Here is a 20018-nt window from a genome sequence, read left to right as displayed (position 1 = left end):
CGGCTCATATGCTGTACATCTGTGTGAGGCTATCTTGGAGGCTCCAGCCCCCACCAAGCTCCCAGCTGGATGCCCATGTGACCTTAGCTGACGCCTCTAGAAGCAGAAGAACTGGCCATCTGAGCTCAGCCTGGATTCCTGACCCACAGAATCACGGGCTATAAAATAATTGCTTCCAGCCAGCAAGTTTGGGGATAGTTTGTTATATCACGGATAATAGAAACAATTTACCGTACATGTTTCTAAAAGTCTTCTCCCAGCATCTGGCTTTTTTTGTTTACTCTCTCTCATCTTTTCACTATCAGAAGTTTTAACTTAGAGTTGAATTTTCCCAGGTTTTGTTTTATGGTTAGTGCTTTTAATGTGTTCTTTGAGAGATCTGTTTCTACTTTAGTGTATTTTCTGCTAAAAGTTTCAAAGTTTTATCTTCCATAGTTCAGTTTCTCTTTCTCTCTTCCTCCCTTCCTCCTTCCCTCTCTCTTTCTTGGCTGCCGCATGCAGCATGTGGGATCTTAGTTCCACCTCCAGGAGTCAAACTCATACTTCCTGCATCAGAAGCGTGGAGTCTCAACCACTGGACCACCAGGGAAATGCTTCATGTTTAAGTTTCTTAATCTGTCCCGGATCGGGTAAAGTAGGGGTCCATTTGCCTTTTTGTCCATTTGGGGTAAAGTAGGGGTCCATTTAATGCTCAAAATTCTCCAAGCCAGGCTTCAGCAATACATGAACTGAGAACTTCCAGATGTTCAAGCTGGCTTTAGAAAAGGCAGAGGAACCAGAGATCAAATTGCCAACATCCGCTAGATCATCGAAAAAGCAAGAGAGTTCCAGAAAAACATCTATTTCTGCTTTATTGACTGTGCCAAAGCCTTTGACTGTGTGGATCACAATAAACTGTGGAAAATTCTTCAAGAGATGGGAATACCAGACCACCTAACCTGCCTCCTGAAAAACCTATATGCAGGTCAGGAAGCAACAGTTAGAACTGGACATGGAACAACAGACTGGTTCCAAATAGGAAAAGGAGTACGTCAAGGCTATATATTGTTTCCCTGCTTATTCAGCTTATATGCAGAATACATCATGAGAAACGCTGGGCTGGAAGAAGCACAAGCTGGAATCAAGTTTACCAGGAGAAATATCAATAACCTCAGATTGATGACACCACCCTTATGGCAGAAAGTGAAGAGGAACTAAAAAGCCTCTTGATGAAAGTGAAAGAGGAGAGTGAAAAAGTTGGCTTAAAGCTCGACATTCAGAAAACTAAGATTATGGCATCTGGTCCCATCACCTCATGGGAAATAGATGGGGAAACAGTGGAAACAGTGTCAGACTTTATTTTTGGGGGCTCCAAAATCACTGCAGATGTTGACTGCAACCATGAAATTAAAAGACGCTTGCTCCTTGGAAGGAAAGTTATGATCAACCTAGACAGCATATTAAAAAGCAGAGACGTCACTTTGCCAACAAAGGTCCGTCTAGTAAAGGCTATGGTTTTTCCAGTGGTCATCTGTGGATGTGAGAGTTGGACTGTGAAGAAAGCTGAGCACCGAAAAATTGATGCTTTTGAACTGTGGTGTTGGAGAAGACTCTTGAGAGTCCCTTGGACTGCAAGGAGATCCAACCAGTTCATCCTAAAGGAGATCAGTTCTGGGTGTTCATTGGAAGGACTGATGCTGAAGCTGAAACTCCAATACTTTGGCCACCTCATGCGAAGAACTGACTCATTTGAAAAGACCCTGATGCTGGGAGGGATTGGGGGCAGGAGAAAAAGGGGACGACAGAGGATGAGATGGCTGGATGGCATCACTGACTCGATGGACATGAGTTTGAGTAAACTCCGGGAGTTGGTGATGGACAGGGAGGCCTGGCGTGCTGTGATTCATGGGGTCACAAAGAGTTGGACACAACTTAGCGACTGAACTGAACTGAAGGGACCATTTGCCTTTTGGTCCGTTTCAGCATCACACATGGAATGGTCGTATCAGTTTCCCATGCTTGCTGGCTCTATAGCTGGACCCTTAATTCTGTTTGTCTGTTGCTATACCTGTATCTCACACAGATGGCACTAGTGGTAAAGAACCTGCCTGTCAATGCAGGAGACCTAAGAGATGCAAGTTTGATCCCTGGGTTGGGAAGTTCTCCTGGAGGAGGATATGGCAACCTACTCCAGTATTCTTGCCTGGAGAATCCTATGGACAGAGGAGCCTGGCTGGCTGCAGTCTGTAGGCTTGCACAGAGTCAGAAACGACTGAAGTAACTTAGCACGCATGCACAAGCTGTATCTCACTGACTAAATTACTGTTTTATGTAAGTCTTGACTTCTGGTATGACAAAACCCTTTTATTTTTCATGACTGTCTTGGCTATATTCTTGACTGTTTGGACTTCCTTATAAATCCTAGTTATTATGTTGTTGAATTCCGTAATGAATTCTCTTTGAGATTTTGATCGATTTGCGTTGACTTCATAAACTATTTGGGAGGGGGATTTATGTCCTAAATAATTGAATGTTTAAATCTATAAGCATCTCTCTCTTTAGTTTTAAGAAGGTATTATTTAATACCTTTTTTAAAAGTTGTATGATTTTCTACATATAAGTCTTGCACATCTCCTGTTGGACTTATTCCAAGGTATCTTTTATTCTTTGTTGCTAGTTTTAATGATATTTTTTCATTTATTTGAATATTCTAACTGGCTGATGAACAGAAATCCAGTTGGCTTGGTGTATTGATTTAATATTTTGGGAATCTTAATAATCTTATTTTAATTCTAATCATGTGTAAATTTCTTTGGGTCTTCTGTATACAACTAAATCATCTCTGAATAGCAGTTTTGTTTTCCCTTTCCCAATCCTTATAATTAAAAAAAAGTCTAGTCTATTGGCAAGGACCTTCAAGTGTTACATGAGAATATTTATCTTTTTCATGATTCTAAAAGGTTTACTTTTAGTGCTTCATGATTGATTGTAATGTTTCGTGTGTGTGTGTGTGTGTGTGTGTGTGTACTGTAATCAGATTAAAGATTGGTTAGACATATGCTTTATAATTCTGCATGGTAACTGAAATTTATTCTTTTCCTGCATGTTCTAAGAATGTGTTTTCCTCTTTTAAGCTGTCTAATTACTTGATTTTTTAATATTGAGCCCACTTTAAATTCTTAGAATAAATCTAACCTGATCATAGTATATTGCATTTTTCATATATTACTGGCCTCAGTTTGCTATTATCTTGTTTAGGATTTTTGCATCTATGTTCCTAAGGGAGATTACCCAATACTTTTCTTTCATCTTTTGCCCTGGTCAAGTTTGAATGTTAAGGTTAAGCTCTCACTGTAGTATAAGTTTGGGATTAATCTCTCTTTTTCTGTAATCTGAAAATATTATAAAACTTAGAACTTTTAAATCCTTGCATGTTTGGTAGAACTCAACAGTAAAACAATATACTTGGTATTTTCTTTGAGGAAAGATTTTGAATTACTTCAATTCCTTGTATGAATTCAATTTCTTTAATGATTCTTTTTATGGCTCAGTTTCTTCAGTGTGTATAGAAATATGATTTTCTATTTCTTCTTGAACCAATTTTGATCTTTTAAGTTTTTGTAGTAACTTTTGTAGCAACACTACAATATTGAAATTTATTGGCACGAAGTTTACGTAGTATCATTACATAGTATTTCAAATCTCTTCTGCTACTATTGTTATTTCTCCTTTTCTATTCCTAACATTATTTATGAATGCCTTACCTTTCTTCTTGGCCAGTCTTGCCAGAGATTTGGCAATTTTATTAGCCTTTTCAAGTAACCAAGATTTGGCTTTGTTGATTCTCTTTAGTATCATGTTTCCCCGATAAATTTCTTCTATCTTTAATATTTTCTTCTATTTTCTTTCTTTCCCCTGCTACTCTTTTTAGTTTCTTAAGCAGCATGCTTAGTTCACAAATTTTCAACCTTCACTCTGTAGTATTATAAGCATTTAAGGCTATAATATTTTTCTATTCTCCTCAGAATATTTTAATATTTGATTAAGTAGAAATAATTGCTAATATTAGATATTTAAAAATTTTATTAATGATAAGCAATCTTTTTTGAGATAGTCAATATCCTTCATCATATTTTAAATTTTTGGTTTAATAGCTTATGATACAACTACTTGCAAGTCTGGTTCTAAGTTCAGTTTATTTCTATATTTGATGTTAAAGACTATCTTAGCTGAAAAATATACCTCACTATATATATATATGCACATATATATATAAATATAAGAATGAAAAATGTGCATTGTTGGGTTCACTTATACATGATGGCATCCATTTTTTAAGTTCCAGGCACAAATTATGCAAACTTTTTCTTAATATGTGGTTAGGAAATTTCCATCTTCGCTGATCTGCTGATCTGAGAATGTTGCTTTATCTATATTTGACAAATGGTTCAAAAACCACTAACATTCTTCATCTGGAAGAGTTAAAATAATCTTTCCCTAAGTCTAAGCAGGGAGATAAAAGAGTTCTAAGAGCCAAAACACATCTTTTTGGCAAGAAAGTTGCACAATCATAGAAAGATTTCTAAACATACTGTGCAGAACCTATCGTTTTTGTAGGCTTTTATCTTGGACATAAAGCATTTTACTAAGTTTTAGTTCAGCAGACGCCTCCTACTGCCTTATGGGTATTTCATTACATTTCATCTTAATTATAGTTTTTTTAGTGTCAAAATCTAGATAGTGAATTATTTTAAAAAGCTTATTTTAATATATTATCATTATTTATATCTCTTACAGGCAGGTAGAGGAATTCGGAATATGACCATCCACTTTGTTTTTGACCCAGGTGACCTCAGCATTCACTTATATCCCTAGAAAACTGAGTGTTTCATGGTCATTGTCAAGCAGGGGATATTTGGTAGGTAATGGTTGGGTGCATGAGTGAATGAATGACCTCTTGTTTGGCTTCTTCCGTAGGCTGTGATTTGAAAGAAGGGACCACTTCTTATTCATTTCTGTTTCCTAAGCATCTAGCACAGTGCCTACACATCATGGATGCTAAATATTTTTGGGAAGAAAGAGACAAAAAGGACAGAAAGGAGAAAAGGAGAGAGAGAGAAACAATAATTGCATATGTTCTTATCTGGATGTTTCAGTTAAAAGGAATGCTTGATAGATTTGGCCAGTTCAACTTTGACCTTATTTAAAGACTTTCCGTGCTTATTTTTAATGAGAGCAGTCTAAAAAGAGCCTCAGGATGGTGATTACCTCTCTCTATGTGAAAGTCTTTTCCCAAGGGCTAGAGGAACGAGTGAATTCTATTTTCACAGGGTCTCAAGGGTACCCCTCATTGCCTCTGGATTGGAAAATATTCCTTTGCCTTTGATATTACTCTTTCGCAGTCTTTTAAAAGATAACAGGCTGGACGATGCTTCTCCTTCCTGTGCCCTGAAAGTCCCTAGAGGGCTTAGATATTGTAATACTCAGAGTTATTCAGAAGGGAAAGTGAATAAAGCCTAGTGAAAAATGCCTGGAAATCTTCAGCTCAGCGTGTTTGCACATAGGATGCACACTCTCCCAAAGACACTTCACCGCATGCCAGGTTGTTTAATCAATGCCTGTGACCAAGTTACATGGTTACCTGCCGTGAGATTTTTAGAAACCAACCCACCAAGAGCTCTCACTGTGAAGGTATTTGAATAATTAAAAACATTCCTCTATCAAAGGAGTCTCCTTCTGACAGTGGAATCCATAACTTCTGTGGCTTTTCTTTTCAAAACACTTAGATGAAAGAGGTGGTTGTGTTTTGTGTGGCCCCCAACAACGGTTTTAAAATGAGGCCCAGCTTTGTTCAAAACTGTGTGTGATGAGAACCTTAATCATCTAAGATCAGGGCACTCAGCTTCTTATTGGGATAAGATGTCAAGTCTTCCTTGAGGAGGAATGGATGGGATAACTGGCCTACAGGGCATGTTTGTGTTTTGTTGTTGCTGTTGGAATCTTGATGAGCTGTTTCTGTTTATAGAGGAAGTCACCGGACAGGAAATCTTGCAGTAGGCTCCAGGCTCAAATCTCTGAACATCAGTGAGACAGGAAACAACAGTGCCTGAGTGCCCGCAGACACAAGCATCGCATCCTACTCATCGTGGAGGAAGTACAAACAGCCTCAAGAAAGGCCCTGAGATTTAAGACAGGACACATCTGGAGGAGGAGTTCAGGAGTAGGATGTGATGATGTCCCAGGGAGGAAAATAACACCCTCTGAGCAATTTTTTTTTGTAAATGACAACCATTACAACAGCAATAGTTTCCAAGTTTGAAGCTACTGAAATTCATCCAGACAAATCCAAATGATCTGAAGCCATCTCAGAATGAAAGGGCCCTGCTGTGGGTTTTAGAGACGTTACTGATGAGATTAACAATCCTCTGGTGCCATCAGAAGAAGCAGGCACCATCTCCATCACGTTGTCCCTGAATTGTCCCCCACAGTGAAAACTGGATGGTACAGGGAAGAAGGCATGTTGTCATGGTAACAAAAAGAGATGGTCCTTGGAGAATCTGGAAATGGAAGCGTCCAGCACAGCGAGGAATTCTGACGTGTGTGACAGGTGGCTCCGACCACAGAGCAGACTTAGATCCTGCCAGATGAAGAGCTCAGTCTTTGACTGGAATCCTCCACCCTCCAGGCAGACTTACAAGAAAAGGCGGGCCCGGGGCCTGCGGGCCAACTATGACACTCTATGGCAAACACATTAGCTATTGTAATTGAGAGATATGTTCTTGGTTCATAAATCAATTTTCTCAAGTTTGGTTCGTGTAGACAGTCATTTCCCAGACTCACACACTCCAAATAAACTGATTAGAACAAGGTTTGCAACCAAAAGGAAAATCTGAGGCCCGCTTCCAGGCCTCCTTGGCCTCATGCCCTCAGCTGCTCCAAAGGCCGCAACTGACTGGAAGGGGCGCCGGGCACAGCTATAACTTCAGCCACCTCGAGTGCCCAGGGTAAGACCTAGGGGGCATCTCTTGCCTATTTTTATTTTTTTAAAGGTTTTTTGATTTGGACAATTTTGAAAGTCTTTATTAAATTTGTTGCAATATTAATCCTGTTTTGTTTTGTTTTTTTGACTAGGAGGCATGTGGGATCTCAGCTCCGGGATCAGGGATTGAACCCATGCCCTCTTGCAGTGGAAGGTTAAGTCTTAATCACTGGACCACCAGGGAATACTCAAGAGGGCATATTTGAAGTTAGCTGGGTTGAGACCCGGGTTGATCCCTGGGTCGGGAAGATCCCCTGGAGGAGGAAATGGCAACTCACTCCAGTGTTCTTTCCTGGAGAATCCCTTAGACACAGGAGCCTGGTGGGCTACAGTCCATGGGATTGAAAAGGACTGGACATGACTGAGCGTGTACGCAGCAAGTTTCTTCAATTTCTAATGTATTCTCCACTCTGCCTTTTCTGAGCTTTGATTTCGGCTTTCAGTTTTAGTACCATGGATGCTCCATCTTCCTTCAGTCGGATTTTCTGCTAACCTTTATGGAGCACTTCCTGTTTATGAAGCCTTTCACATTCATGATCTCATTTGGCCAACATAACCACCTTGGGATGTGGGTATGGTCATTATTCCCATTTCGTGGATGAGAAAAATGAGGCTCAGAGAAGTAAAGTCACCTGCACATGCTCTCTTAGTTCGTAGGCAGTGGAACCAGAACCTGAAGCCAGACTTTCTGGTTTGATTTCTGTTGTGATGTATTGGTTATATCCTTAAATCACTGATAGACACACTTTTTAAAGAAAGTCTTATATTCTTGTGAAAACATCTGAGTTCATATATGGGTTGTATCTACATACACTGTGTGGGATTCTTCTGTGAGGAAGATTTGTCTCTTCTCATCCCATTTATTCATTTATCCAATCATTTATATCAGCATTGACTCATGGTCAATTCTTCATCTGCTGGTACTACGTGAAGCTCCAGGTTCATCTTGTATGTTCCCTGCCCAGCCCTGAAACTAGTCTCCTAGGAGTCCTGTGCTTGTTATTGGAGAATGGTATTTAGAAACCATTGTGTGTTCATTGTTGTTGGGGTGTCATTCTAGGTTCATTCAGCAGACAGAACTAGAGCACACACACAGAGGTAGGTACACTAACTCACATTTCCATACATGATAATGGGTTATTTGAATATTTTATTTTTATTTATTTGGCCACACTGGGCCTGTGGGATCTAGGGATCAGATCTGAGACCCGTGCATTCGTAACATGGAGTCTTAGCCACTGACCTATCAAGAAAGTCCTGATAATTGGTTTTTAACAGATAATACACTAAAAATGAAAATACACTAAAAACAAATAGCCCTAAAGAAGAAGAATTGGATCATTGGACTGAATTTTCTAAAACATGATACCTAATTTTTCAGTTATAGCCACCATTATACAAAGTTTTTGTTTAAATCCATCTAGCACACCTAAATATTTCCTGATGTTAAATCAGTAAGTTTCTGCAATTTAAAAAGTGTTGCATTTCTGTATGTGATTTCAAAAATGGATTAAAAACCCACTAAAACTCTTAAAAAGAAGCTACAAAATCTCTTTCCAAGTTTTTAAAAAGTGCAGCTACCAGAGTTTTTATAGGTGACACACATATATACTATTTTTGGCAACAGAAGTCTATAATCATGGAAATAGTTTCATACATTCAATTTCACAATGCTTTTTTCATAGCACAAATTGCATTTAGACAATTTTTTTTCTCATTCATTGTGTACATATCACCTTTATTATGAAGTGACAGAGTGAAAGTGTTTATTTATTTACCTATTTATTGTTTCTATCATGGTAAAACATATATAGCATAAAAATTACCATTTTAATCATTTTAGAGTGTACAGGTCAGTGGTAATATTCACACTGTCATGCAATCATCACTAGTTTCCATCTCTAGAACATTTCATCTTGCAAACCTGAAAATCTGGACTGATTAAACAACTCCCCATTTCCTTCTCCCTCCAGCCCCCAGCCACTATCATTCTACTTCCTGTTTCTATGAATTTGGTTACTTTAAGTACCTCCTATAAATGAAATCGTACAGTATTTATCCTTTTTTACCTGACTTAGTTGATTCAGCGTAATGTCCTCAAGGTTCATCCATGTTGTATCATGTGTCAGAATTTCCCTCCTTTTTAAGGCTAAATAATGTCCCATTGTATGTATGTATCACATTTGTTTAACCATTCTTCTGTCTGTGGACATTTGTTTGGGTTTCCTGAGTAATGTTGCTCTGAACGCGGGTATACAGATATCCATTCAAATCCTTGCTTTCCCTTCTTTTAGTGGAATTGCTGAGTCATATGGTAACCCTTGTGGCTTAGTTGGTAAAGAATCTTTCTTGCAATGCAGGAGACCAAGGTTTGATCCCTGGGTCTGGAAGATCCCCTGGAGAAGGAAATGGCAATCCACTCCCGTATTCTTGTCCGTGGAGAATCCCATGGACAGGGGAGCCTGACAGGCTATAGTCCCCAGGGTCACAAGTGTCGGAAACGACTTAGCGACTAAACCACCACCACCATGGTAACTCTGGACTTTCCAGGTGGCACTAGTGCTAAAAGAACCCGCCTGCCAATGCAGGAGATGTAAGAGACTTGGGTTTAATACCTGGATCAGAAAGATTCCTTGGAGGAGGGAATGGCAACCCACTCGCCTGGAGTATTCTTGCCTGGAGAATCCCATGGACAGAGGAGCTTGGCGGGCTATAGTCCATGAGATCACAAAGAGTTGGACATGACTAAAACAACTTAGCATGCAGGCATGGTAACTCGAATGTTTTTTTTTTTTTTAGATTTTCTTGGTCACTTTCCATCTCTCTGCAATCTCATTTGTATAAAATCATCTCAACAAAGACATCTTTAAAACCCTGAAATATATACTGCAAGTGAACACAAAAATTCTTTTTGAGTGAACATAGTGTGTGTGAACTTAAACTGTTGGAATATGGGTTCCAAAGGCAGTTTGTTAAGCATTAGGAAGTCTTGATTTTTCTTATTTTTAAAACAGAATTTTAATAAAGGCAGAAATCTTAATTTTTTTTTTTTCCTTCTCACACGTCATAGGACCACAGCTCTCGATGGCAAAGGAGGGAGAGGATGGGTGATGGCCCAAGTCCAGTTTTTTGTTTGTCTGTCCTGCCCTCTCTCCACCTTGGAAAGTTGTCGCTAACTGCACTGGGGGGTGGGCAGATGAATCCCAGGCCTCCCTCCCCTGAGTGCTCCACTAAACTCCCAGTTGTCATGACCACCAATCCCATGAATCTCTCAGGTCCCATTAACCCCTTGGCATCCCAGACCCTCAGCCCCAAACAGCTTGCTAAGAGTTCATCCGTTTTCTAATTTTCTCATAAGAAAATAGAGAAGAAACCTGAGTTCTTGGGGCACCAGTGTCAGGACTTACAGTGGGAATTTGCTCATTGAATTTGCCCCGGGGATCGGTCCCCTCCAGTTGGTGTTGATAACCCATTCAAAGACTGCTAGTAGCTGTGGATTAATTGATATAAGTAGAAAAGCTTCTGCTGGGACCTACACACAGGAATTTGGCTGGCTCTGTGTGTGACAAGACAGTGACAAGACATTCTCACAGCCTTCTTATGGAACTCATTAGCAGCGGCCCATGCAGAAGACTGCATAGTCAGAAAGACTCCCCCTGTGGCTGCTGCTCTGGATATGTGTTCAACTCAAACTCAGAACTGGAGCAGGCTTAGAATTACTCTATTGTCATGCATCTAGGCCTGCTCATTCTTCATTTGGAAAGACAGCCATTGTTAGACAGAAAGACAGCCATGGTTAGATAGTTTACTATAAGCACACTTATGGGCTTCCCAGGAGGCGCTGGCTGTAAAGAATCTGCCTGCCAGTGCAGGAGATAAAGGAGACTCTTTAAGATAAGAACTCCAGGTTCTTATCCATGGGTGGGGAAGATCCCTTGGAGGAGGAAATGGCAACCCACTCCAGTATTCTTGCCTGGAAAATTCCATGGGCAGAAAATGGCATCACTGATTCAATGGACAGGAACTTGAGCAAACTCTGGGAGATGGTGAGGGACAGGGAAGCCTGGTGTGCTGCAATCCATGGGGTCACAAAGAGTCGGACAGGACTTGGCAACTAAACAACAACAAAGCACACTTTCTCAACCATCAGACAATCCATGGACTCATGCTGGATTTCCCTCAAAGCCCCTTGGGGCTTTTCCTGTGACAGGCTCCACCAGGACACCTACCAGCACCTTTACCCCCCAGATCAATGCTGATGCTCTTCTGGCTAAAAATAAAAGAATGAATTTTCTCATTTCAACTTGCTCATCTGGCAGAACCACCATGCCTACATGCCAATTCAAATATCAAAGAGAAAAACGGGACTATAAAAAAGGGGAAGGGAACTGCTTTGTAATTAATTGAGATTAATTAATATTTAATTAATATCAGCCTTTCAGTTTTGACCAATAAAATAACACTGGGCCCCACCAGATGACATTTGGAGCTTCAGCTGAGTATGTCAGCCTTTTTAAAGCTGGAAAGAAAAAGATACTGATGCAAAAAAAAGTACAAAATAAGTGGAGATCTTAATGTTGCTTTCTACCATGAATGCTTGTCTATGGATTAAATACTGCACTGATTCACAAAAATCTATTTTCAAAACTGCTGTTACCTATGTGGAGATAATTTCCCCAGGTGTTTTTCTGTTTTTTAAATTTATTTTTAATTGAAGGATAATTGCTTTACAGTATTGTGTTGGTTTCTAGCAAACATTAACGTGAATCAGCCATAGGTTTCGAGGTGTACAATCTTGTGTAACACAAGGGAGATATTATAGGCACAAACTGACCTTTGGTTCATATATTGAGCCCTGGACACATGATACACACAAGTAAAAAGCTAGAAGACAAATCATTTCGGGCTGGGGGATAAGGAACAATTCTGGGGAGATGTGACTTGAAAGGTTGGTGGAAGGAGGGTAATGAAGGCTGCAGAGATGGTTTGGGATGTCATGGTACAGAGGATTGAGAGCAGCATCCAAGTCTCTCCAGGCTGCCTGGAGTGTTGGGTGTGCAAAATATTCTGATAAGGGCTGTTGGAACCAGAATGCAGCTGCTCTTGATTGTGAGGCAAAGGGAGGGTGGGAGCCTGCTGCAGATTTTGAGCAGGGGAATGAAAATGTATTTCTACTTTTTTCTAGGAAAAAGGGTCCTGGTTTTATGGTTCCTCTGAAGTTGAGGAAGGAAAGCCAGTCTGACAAGAAGAATCCCAGAAACTTTATACTGGTTTCATGGAGTCAGACAGAGGTTAGGCAGTGTTCCATGTTGAATTCTAAGAGTGCATTTTGACAAAGTATCATAGATAACGTTATCTTCATTTTCTCAATCTACATTTGAAAATCTGCTCTCAGTTCATCTTCCCATCATCAGGAAAAGTCAAAGGAACATTGTCAGGTGGGACAGGAGGAGCCAGCCTGTCGCCATGACCTCCCCCGACATAGGAGACGCTTGTCTTACTAGGCTTCATCCACTGATGCTCATTCTTGGGGACACTTGGCTTCCCACTTTCACTACCTGAACATGGCCGAATCTAGTTTGGAATCAAGTGCTCCCAACATCTTGACACTTAGGCCATTGTCAGGGTCCATACGTACTTCCCCCAATTTCAGCTTCAGTAAATCAGAACTCAACCAAAGTTACACAAATGTGTCAAATCATACAGGGAACCATGAAAACAACACCATTCTCAGACAAAATCGAATGTGTATCATTACCAACTAGCTTTACTCTTTGATACTCTGGATATAGCATCTGTCTTCCCAACATCCATTCCCCTTTTACCTGATATCCACTCCAATTTAAATTTAAATATGTGTGGGTGCTAAGTTGCTTCAATTGTGGCCGACTTTCTGTGATCCTATGGACTGTAGCCTGCCAGGCTCCTTGGTCCATGGGATTCTCCAGGTAAGAATACTGGAGTGGGTTGCCATGCCCTCCACCAGGGGATCTTCCCAACCCAGGGATCAAATCTGCGTCTCTTACATCTCCTGCTTTGGCAGGCAGGTTCTTTATGCTAGTGCCACCTGGGTATCCACCTACCCAAATGCAAGCTGTAGGGGAAAAGATGACACCCTTGCATGAAAGAGCTGGGTGTATGGCTCAGCCAATTGCATAATCTCTGCCTCTGGTCCAGCATTCCTGGTCAGAGAGTGTCACCTGGACCTATTTGGCGTCACAGGAAGTGATGAAAGCTTAGCTGGAGTCTTTGGAGAAGTACTCCCGGAAGAACTGACTGGTGACAGCCAAAACGGGAAAGCCAGGAAGAAACTGAATGTTATGGGGAAAAGGTAATTTTAGGGGTGATGACTTTTATTCAACAAATATGCATGCCCACCATGTCCTGGGAACCAAGTTCCTGCCCTCAGGACACACAGGCCAGTGGGAAAGCCTGGCACCTACATAGGTCATGCAATATAAAGAGGTGAGGAAATTCATCACCGTGCACCCAGGATACTGTGAGAGAACCCATAATTGAAGGGATCAGGGAGGCTTCTGCCTGAGTTACCTACTGGAATATACCTGAAGGTGGGGTTGGGTGAACACTGCAGACACGTGCAGCTATAGGAGCCAATGCAAGGGGTCCTTACAGGAGTCAAATAAGGAGCAAAGATGTTTTACAAGGAGAGGCTGGTACCCAAGCCTTCATCTGTATGTCCGAAGTGGAACAGGGGAAGTAGTCATCCTTGGTACTGTGATCAGTGTCATCGTCTGGACTATAATAACTCAGATCTTCAGAATGACAGGCTTCTCCTCTAGGGCAGAGTCATTGGGGGCAGAGGAATCATTCCTGTTTATTGAGTTCCTGTTATGTGTCAAGTACTGTGTTAGATGTTATACGTATCTTGCCTATTAGATTTGAAAATCATAACAATCCACATTATAAGAAAGATGCATTTGAGATTCTGATAGGTTAAATCAGAGGGCCCCAACCCCCGAACCACAGACCAGCACTGGTCTATGGCCTGTTAGGAACCGGGTTGCAAAGTGGTGGGAGAGCAAGTGAAGCTTGATCCGTATTCACAGCAACTCTCCACCTGGGATCTAGGTTACGGTCTCCTTCTGAGATCATCCTGAGACAGTCCCCCCCCACCCCCACCATGGAAAAACTGTCTTCCATAAAACTGGTCCCTTATGCCCAAAAGGTTAGGGGTGGCTAGGTTAAATCATTTTCTTCAGGTCACACAGCTAGTAAGTGGTGGGGCAGGTTTGGGAATCTAGGTCATTCTGGCTCCAAAGAGCAGCTCTGTACTTAGTTCTGAAGCCTATGTAGAATCAACTTGAAATGTCAGTTTGAATGAACCCACTTGGTATTAATTAGAAGGAGAAATTGGCAAATGCAGTTTTAAATGCTTTGAACAATTCTCTGGGGAGCACGTTAAATATCCCAAAGCAAAGCAAAAATGTATATTAATAAGAACATAGCCATTCGAAAGGCAATTGTTTGCCATCAGTTCCAAATAGAATAAAAGGGGGGGAATTCAATTTCCCCCCTTTTTTATGCCAAGGGCTTGGGCTCCAAGTTTCCCTCACTGCTCTCTCTTCACCTCTTCTTACACGTTGCATGTTACAGCTTCATTCCTTAAGTTGTAAGCGGTATTTATAGGAAATGCTGATCACTGCCAACAAGTGAATACTCCCATTAAACACGGTTTAAAACAACCTTCTCTCCAGTTGTTTATAATAACCTCTTGGAAGTTTGAAATTAAAATCTGTCTCCCATCCAGCCTTTTTCCCGCCTCTTATATGACGCCAAACCAAGAACTTGCCCTTGAACATACTTCAATTCCCTGGCCCACCATCCTGACATGCTCTGTAGCTCATTATCTCAATCCCTAAATATTAGTCTTTTCTCTTGTCTTCTCTGCTTTCCTGGACATGATTCAGTCTCCCTGGGTATTTCATTGTTTATGTCAATGTACAAACTCTGTCCCTTCGAGAGAACCCTTCCCCTTTCCTGGCCCCATCGTCCCTCAACACCTTCGCGAAAAAATGTGTGTTGAACTTCTCTTCTTTCACAGGAGGAGACCCTGAAGTTGAGAGAATCCAATCTCTTCATTAAAAAGACAAGGTCCTTGACCCTAAATGGGAAGCAAATCCAAAAAAGAGGGAATATATGTACATGCAGAGGGCCAGTAAAGAATCCGCCTGCCAGTGCAGGAGACATGGGTTCAATACCTGGGTGGGGAAGATCTCCTGGAGGAGAGCTTGGCAACCCACTCCAGTATTCTTGTGGAGAATCCCCACAGATAGAGGAGCCTGGCAGGAGTCCATGGGGTCGCAGAGTCAGACACAACCGAAACGACTTAGCATGCACGCACATGTATACATGGAGCTGATTCAGTTTCTGTACAGTGGGAACTAACACAATATCGTAAAGCAACTACACTCCAATTTTTAAAAAATTACCTGAAAAGTAATAAAATAAGAAAATCTTCTACTAAAAAACAAAACAAGACAGAAAGAAGTCTTTAAGACCCAGAGAGTCTACACGATTTACTGAAACTCACAAACCTGGGAAAAGGCTGTGTCAAATCAGGAAGGTGGGACCCTCGGGTTCTAGTTCAAAGCCCCTTTCACCACCCTGCACCTCCCCCCTCCCCCCTCCCCATTCACACTCATCCCAACACCTTGTCAATTTGGTGTCAGATTCTGTCTGCCCAAAGCAGAGGGCATGTCCATTTTCACTGGTCAAGTGATCAAAGCACAGTGGAGGTCCAGGGGCAGTTGCCATGGGGGGTCTGTCTCACGGTCCAGATGCCACATGTGTGCTTTTCATCCTGAAACAAGGGCTCCGAAACCCGGGTATCTTCCCGAAGCCCTCCCTCTCCAGAGCTGTTCATGGGTGTGTGTCATCCCTCTTCCGAGGATGTTTTAAGGTTTTAGCCAAAACATTTGAGAGAGAGAATTGTAAAGGCAAAGTTGGTCAGGGTGGGTGGGCTGGGCAGGACTTCTAAGGCAGGGCTGGGAATTGCTAAGCTCTGCAGGATCTGGGCGGGATGTGATCAGAAAAGGCTTTGCTTGTTTCCCATTGCCTTCATCGCTGGTCAAATGAACAGAGCAGAGCACTTGGGGAAAGGAACCCTAAAGGGTAGACATCTCTTCGGAGAGGAGTAGGTCCCACACAAAGCTGCCCCCCTTAGGATCACTCCTATCCTGACCCCTGCCCAGTGCGGGTGTAGTCCTTTATGGGCTTCTGTGGCCTGAAATACTTGGAAGTACTGGAAAACAGAAGGTGAACTTTTGACATCCAGAGAGGTGACCTTGATAAGAGAGGAACAGCCCTAGCACCTGTATTTGGTGGAACAGGGCTGTGGTTACCCTGATCCGAGGCTGGCTGGCTTCAACGGCACGGAGGTGTGCTTGCTTTAATGCCGTGCTGTCACTGCCTTGAAACTCTTACTAATGTTTGAAATGAGTCTCACAGTTTATTTTGCGTCGGGCCCCATAAATCCTGAAGCTAGCCCAGCTGCTTGCCCTTCCTTCACCCCACTAACTTTCACATACAATTTCTTCTCTAAACTGGACTGAAGAGATTATCTTTCGTTCATTCTTATTTCCCATCTGTGCCAAGACATGGAAACAACTTAAATGTCCATCAACAGATGAATGGATAAAGAAGAGGTGGTGTATGTGTGCGTGTGTGTGTGTGCGCTCAGTCGTGTCCAACTGTGCAATCCCATGGTCTATAGCCCACCAGGCTCCTCTGTCCATGGACTTTTCCAAGCAAGAATGCTGGAGTGGGTTGCCATTCCCTTCTCCAGGGATCTTCTTGACCCAGTGATTGAAACTGCATCTCTTGGTTCTTCTGCATTGGCAGGCAGATATTTTACCACTGCACCGCCTACAAAACCCCAAAGAAGATGTGGTACACATATACAATGGAATATGGGTTTCCCTCATGGTGCAGCGGTGAAGAATCCACCTGCTCCAGGAAGCAGGGTTCAAGCCCTGCTCCAGGAAGATCCCATATGCTGCAGGGCAGCTAATCCTGTGTATGATGAGTATGGAGCCTACGTGCCACAACCACTGAAGCCTGTGTTTGCCTAAAGCCTGTGCTCCACAACAAGAGAAGCCACCACAATGAGAAGCCTGCACACCACAACTAGAGAGCAGCGCCTGCTTGCCACAACTAGAGAAAGCCCTCATGCAGCAACAAAGACCCAAAGCAGCCAAAAATGAAAAATAAATACATCTTTAAAAAAAAAACAAAAAACCACAATGGAATACTACTAAGCCATAAAAAAGAATGAAATTATGCCATTTGCAGCAACATGGATGGACCTAGAGACTGTCATATACTGAGTGAAGTAAGACAGAGAAAGATAAATGTCATTTGATAACCACATATGCAGAATCTAAACTACAACAGAAGCAAACATGTACTAAACAGAAACAGACTCACAGACATAGAGAACAGACTTGGGGTTGCCAAGGGGGAGGAGACGTGGGGGAGGGTAGGATTGGGAGTTTGGGATTAGCATATGCAAACTAGTATACGTAGGATGGATAAACAAGTTTTTACTGTCTAGCACAGGGAACCATATTCTATATCCCATGGTAAACCATAATGGAAAAGAATATGAAAAAGAAAATATATACACACACATATACATGTTCAACTGAACCACTTTGCTATGCAGCAGAAATTAACACAACATTGTAAATCAACCATATTTTAATAAAAATAATCTGCTCTTCTATACTTTTTCATGGGGCCTTAAATAGGAAATGAGTCATGACAAATGATTTAGATGTAACTGAGGTTTTCACTTAATAATATGAAAAATCAAAGACAACCTTGATTCAACAACCCAGGATTGGTTAGACATGATGCAGGCCAAACACCCAGTAGACGTCTGTGCAGTTATTACAAATCCTATTACAGAAATGTATTTGTGGGCGTGGAAAACATTCATGATAGAGCACTAAGTGGAACAAAAACCAAACAGGGAACACATAGGCTCCCATAGAGCCTCCAGGTTACTTTTGAGTGTTACCAAAACTGTGAATCTCCAGGAAGGGGCCTGTGTCAGGGGCTGGGGGGCAGGGTCTGAACCCAGCAGCTGCTGTCTTTGACTTGTATTTTTCCTAATTTATTGTTGTTTCTGCCCTAGAATGTACCTGTGCTCTTCCTATCCTGAATTCCAGCACAGGATCAAGGATGAAACAGATGAGACCTTAAATCCAGAGCATTACATTAAGAGACTTCAGGCAGGTGTGTCTGGATTGGCTGTGGTGCTTACAGGCTGAGTTGGCAAGTGCTGTCTGAGCAAACAGCCTCTTTCCCAGTCATTTTATAGTGCTCATCTCACACATAAGAGCTTATCACTCAAACCAGGTAATTTCTGTTAACATAGATACGTTTGTGAGGGCCCAGGAAGACAGTGTGCAAAGCATTTGGTCTAAGACCCCAGAGTTCCAGCCCGGCCTCAAAAGCAGATGATCCCAAGGAGGCTGCTTTTCTAGCCTCGTTGTTTGTATAAATAATAGTAGCCACCTGGTCTAGTTCCTGGGTCGAGTCCCATAGGAGAAAGTGCTTTGTAAAGTGCAGAACTTTCTAAATGTCTAAGGTGTAGGTGCCTTCAGACAAGGGGAGGAACACCTGGAGGGAAGGAAACTTGGGTTTCATCCTTTCTCTAGTTGTGTCTTAACTGGAGACAATCACTTAAGTTCCTCAGGTTGGCTGACTCAAGGTCGAAGGCAGAGTCTGTCTGGGGGTGGTGGTTTAGTCACTAAGTCGTGTCCGATTCTTGCTACCCCATGGACTACAGCCTGCCAGGCTCCTCTGTCCGTGGGATTTCCCAGGCTGGAGTGGGTTGCCACTTCCTTCTGCGGGGGACCTTCCCCACCCAGGGATCAAACTCATGTTTCTGCCTAGATTCTCTCTAAAGATACTGCTAGCGGGAAGATTCCATTCTGTTATGAAAATCACCTTTATGTTCCCTTATCGTTTTTAGTTTCTCTTACATAATGGAAGACTGAGTCTTGAATTTGACTTTGTGAGGCTGTTCTGTGTAAGAGTGTCTGTGGGGGTGGGCGGCTGGGGACCCTGAAGGGAAAGGAGAGGAGAAGAGGGTGGGAAGGAAGCAGGGCAGGAAAATGGAAAGGGGCCGAGTGATAAGATACTGCCACAGGCATTGCAGGTTGGAAAAACAGAACCCTGAGAACTGGAGGCCTCTGTTTACGTGCCCTGAGGAGACAGGAAGCCCAGCACAGCGTGGCTGTCGCTGGCCCCATCTCCACATCCCTTCTCTCCTCCCCACCCCACAAGCTGTTCTCTGACTGCTAGTGAACCCACCAGACTTTCCCCACTCCACCCTCAGCTCCACCAAGCTCTGCCTCTGCCACACTAAATGTTCCTCAGACCTGATTCTGGTGTGGTCCTTTGCTTTTTCAATTTCTTCCTCTAAGGGGGGATAAAAAGATTCATGTATTTTAGATACAGTGGCTTTGATGAGTGAAGAACCTCTTGGGAATAATTACAGACACATCCACATGGAATGAGGGACAATTCTCTACTGGAATAGATTTCTTACTACTGTTCCCAATTAACATGCTGTCTTCTGGGATCCAGCTTCAAAGGCTGTATTTTCTCCTCATAGAGGCCAATGACATCCTGTTATGATTAGTATCTGGATAGTGAAAGACCTGACCCCGTCTCGCCAGGTCCTCCCAGGCAAAGGACAGCAGGGACCAGAGACTGTGCGGTCTGGTCCGGGAGGTCAGACAAACCAGTGCATCCAGGCGAAGGCCAGCAGTGGTGTCATAGCTCCTTTTCGGCCTGAGTTATCCTGGATGGTTAACTCAGCACTTATCATCCTGCCTTTCCAGGCACATGTTCAGAGACAGAAAATAAAATTCCCCAATTAAATTCACAAAATACGTCACTGTTTAAGGGCCCTTTCAAGATTTAAGATGGAGTGAGCTGAACACCCTAGAACAGCCTCCAGGATCTC

The sequence above is a fragment of the Cervus canadensis genome, chromosome 23, assembly GCF_019320065.1.
Source record: "Cervus canadensis isolate Bull #8, Minnesota chromosome 23, ASM1932006v1, whole genome shotgun sequence".
NCBI classification, from domain to species: Eukaryota; Metazoa; Chordata; class Mammalia; order Artiodactyla; family Cervidae; genus Cervus; species Cervus canadensis.
The sequence above is the reverse complement of the archived record's forward strand: the minus strand, read 5'-3'. Positions refer to the sequence as shown.